Genomic DNA, 4257 nt, shown 5'->3' on the forward strand with positions numbered 1-4257 from the left:
ATTTCTTCGCAAAACTTCAGCTGATCAAGGAAGGTGTTCGTGATCTCATTGATTGATTCATCCTTTTGTCGGAGTCGGAGAAAGTCTTCTTGGATTCGATCCATGGCTGATTGTGGACAATGATACTTACTAAAGGGTTGTTTGAATTCTTGCCAAGTCAAAGTTTGAACTCTATCCTCTCCGATCTCCTTACTATACGAATCCCACCAATCTTTAGCCCTTCGTAAAAGTTGCCCTGTGGCAAACATGACTTGATCTTCTTTGTCACAATGACTTTGAATGAACACTCCCTCCATGTTAGCTATCCATCTTTGGCATTCGATGGGATCAATTTCCCCATTATAAGTTGTAGGCTTACATGCCATGAAATCCTTGTAGGTGCACCGTCTTGCTTCCTTCTTGCCTTGAATCCCGGTTATCATTTCTTTCAACTCATCCACTTTGCTCGTTATCATAGTCTCCACCATACTTAGTACTTGGCCCTCCACTTCTTGTGCTAGCTTTGAAACGTTTGCATCAAACGCCTTCGTTACTTCATCCGAAATCATCTTGTTTAACTCGTTTCGTGTTATCCGTTCGGTGGTATCCGTGTTTCCTCCACTTGCCATCTACAATTGAATTTTCATGTTAAACGTCATTACATTCAGTCTTTTTATCTTTCTATACATCATTCGTTCTTAATAACTCATTCCCATAAGTCGTAAACCCCTTAAATCTTTCTTTACAACATTCTAAATGAGTTAATTACTTCATTCGTTCGTGCACAAGACTCCCCATTCTTTCACATATTCATCATTTAAACACATTATCTATCTTGAACTTTTAGTTTCATAATCAATTTGAGGCATTACTAGAGTTTAACGAAATATTAGAACTGAATTAAAGAGCCTCACACATCAAACTAGCAATTCAGAAAAAGCAGAAAAGGGGGCACCGTCGCCGACGGCACATGTGTGCGTCGTCGACGGCCTCTAGAAAGTCCCGTCGCTGAAAATTGTCCGTAGGCAGCAAGTTAGTCCGTTGGATGAAGGGGTGCCGTCGCCGACGCCATAAGGGGTCGTCGCCGACGGTCCTTCTGATCTGCAGACGATGTTCAGCTCAAAATTTTTATTTCCAGGCCTTCTTTCAACCCAAAATGGTTCCGTAGATCCCCGAAACCTCCCGTAACATTCCTTTTACACCCCAATCAAATTATTATTGTAACTTAACTAGCGCTGTAAACGAACCGAACGAACACGAACAAGCCCTTGTTCATGTTCGTTCGTTAAGGAAATAAATTTGTTCATGAACGTTCATGAACACTTACCGAACGGGATTTTATGTTCGTGTTCATTCATTAAGGAAATGAACATGTTCACGAACGGTTCACGAACAGAACACAAATAAATCAACGAAAGCGACATAGTCTAGCAGGTGGATGGAGGATGAATGAATGTTGGAACTTAAAGCAATAATAGTAGAACGGAGGATGATAGTGTTCGTCAATGTGAATATTGAGAAAAGATAGGGGAACGATACATAAGCACGGTGGGAATCGAGTTTTCTATTTTAATTTTTAGGATGATAAAATAAATAAAAGTTAAAGAATATAAAAATTTTAGATAAAATAAGTAAAAGTACAAAAAACCTCATGAACAATACAAACAAACGAACATGAACGTATGTTCACGAACACATTACCGAACGTTCACGAACACAATTGAACGAACGAGACCTTTGTTCATGTTCGTTCATTTAACTAATCAAACGAAATTTCTTGTTCGTGTTCGTTCATTTATTAAACAAACGAACGTAAACGAACTTCCCGCCGAACAGTTCACGAACTGTTCGCTGAACGTTCGGTTCATTTACAGCCCTAAACTTAACCGTAATCCCTTCCCATTTCCCATCAAGGTCATAGCTCAAAACCTTAAATCACTTACTTGCGTGGCGCTTTGGATCGAACACACATTCACAAGAGCTTTCGGTTTGAGTCCGAGCATCATATCCTGCTCGAATCTCTCAAACCTAGGCTCTGATACCAACTTGTAAGGTCTAAAACTTTAAAAGACACTAACGAACTTCATTTGACAAATACCAAACGGGTCGAATAATTTACAAGTAAAATTCAGCATTTAACTTCATATTACCCAACAAAATAATTACACAAGAGTTTGTACCCCCAAACATTTTGTGGAACATTAACCAAGTCTTTAACTACAAGTTTAACATCTAACCGCTACCGGATTAACTTACATACAAAGGACCCGTTTTTTTTTACAAAAGAAACATTTAATAAAAGTTTAGACCATGACTAGCAACATCGCGGAAGCGTGCATCACAAGTGTGTTCGGTCCAAATATGCCATCCGTCAAGTAGCTTTACCTACATACAACCAACCAATTAGACATTTCAATTAGATAATTCATACGACCTCAAGTTATTAGTCGAATTACAATATACCCCTTTTAAAGAATCAATCGAACATGAACTCCTCAACTTAACACATCATCCTTTCTAGCTCATTCGACCCATATCATATCATGTATTGACTTACACTAAACTCATTACAATTATACAACTTTGACAAAAGAGTAATGACGTATCACATTTTTACATGCTAATAATATTTTGTAAGCAAAGAACTTACCTTTACCGTTCTTCGTTTGTGACCCGGATTGGCTTGAGCTTTCTTCCTTTATTCCTACATTCCAAAATTATGTACTTTAATCTCATGACGTTCTTTTCATTTCCAAATTGACAACTTTAAATTAACAATCTTCAAACTTCCAATTTTGACCATTTAACCTTGGAAATCATTTGTACACCTCATTCAAGCATTTTATCGAACACTTGGCGTACGTACTACTAATCAAGCATAGTGTACAAGTATTATATGCATATTCATGGCTAGTTCATATCAAAAATATCAATTTCAATCAAAATCTCATATCACTTTCATCCTAATTTGAATTCATATAGCAACAACTTAACAAGAACATTATCTTACAACATTATTATACCAATTTACACCAAGGTTCCATGTTACCTAGCTCTATCATCTTAGTCTACATGGGGTTTCCTTTTCCAACATCAAATTAACCTATTTTGAGCATTCATCATGTTTCTAAAAGGTGATTCTAGTTCATTCTCATGCTAATTTCACTTAAACTCAAGGATTCTTTGAAACCCCAATTATCCAAGATCATCAAAACATAAAATTCTTGTTACCTTGAGCTTTGTTAGGACTAGAGGATCACGAATTTGTTAACATGCAGGTGTTTTTGTTTATTGTGTTTCAGCCATTTCTTGTGCTTCAATTCTTCAATTTTGTGAAGGAAAGCGGGTTTTCTTTCCCTTCTTGCTCCTGGCGACCAACCACACACGTATGTGTGTGTGTTGTGAGTTTTTGTTTATTTAATCACTTATCTTTCATTAATTACACATTCCATCCCTCATATATGCACAAGTGTTTTTAAATGGCTGAAACTTGTTTCCTTTAAATTAAGAATCCTATTTCACTTTCTAACTATGTTTACCTTCTAGTTAATTCTAAGAAAAATGAGAATTAAACATATCGTAACAACATATATATATAACGCACATAATCATATTCTAGGGTGTTACATGAACAAAATCACTCAAACAATATTCTAATTCCGTGCGGAATTAGAAACAGTTTCACACGAAATTAACTAAATTCAGTAATTCCGTGCGAAATTAAAGATCACTTTCAAACGAAATTATGGTGATGTCATTTTGTTCAAACAGATTTTCATACGGAATCACAAATTTTATCTGATTTTAATTGAATTAGGGTCCAATTCTTTCAAGGATTCTTTAAATCACTATTTTGCTTGAAATATGTGAAATTCAGATCATTTTAACCGTGGAAACTTGTTTAATGAAGAGAAGAAGGTGTAGAAATCAGAATTTGCAGCTGAATTGGTATGAACTCTTCCTCCTGAGCTCTGATACCACTTGTAGGATCTATTTCAGACCTGAACGAGTCGATCAGAAGATTTATGCTCAGTTTGAAAGGCGGAAACAGTCAAACTGAGTTCAATTCAGCTAGAATATCAATTAAACTGCCTTTTTGATTGATTTAATGACAGATTACAACGAGTCGGCACTTCGGCAACACTTCGTTACACTGACCGAAATTTTTTTGTAATTTCGCATGAACAAGACTATATATAGGCTCGTGATTTCGCATGAATGTGTTCCAAACGAAATTAAGGTTCCATGCGGAACTTAATTCCGTACGGAATTACATTC

General features: G+C 36.3%; 1 long non-coding RNA gene across 1 annotated transcript; it reads right to left on the bottom strand.

The window, feature by feature from the left end:
• Window positions 1-2093: 2093 nt before the first annotated feature.
• LOC110866312 lies at window positions 2094-3263 on the bottom strand. The gene is made up of 3 exons (XR_002551323.2): window positions 3211-3263; window positions 2630-2683; window positions 2094-2364 (listed from the first exon to the last, which is right to left on the bottom strand). It is a non-coding gene; the product is annotated as an uncharacterized LOC110866312 (long non-coding RNA).
• Between the last annotated feature and the right edge of the window lie 994 nt (window positions 3264-4257).

The sequence above is a fragment of the Helianthus annuus genome, chromosome 7, assembly GCF_002127325.2.
Source record: "Helianthus annuus cultivar XRQ/B chromosome 7, HanXRQr2.0-SUNRISE, whole genome shotgun sequence".
Lineage (NCBI taxonomy): Eukaryota > Viridiplantae > Streptophyta > Magnoliopsida > Asterales > Asteraceae > Helianthus > Helianthus annuus.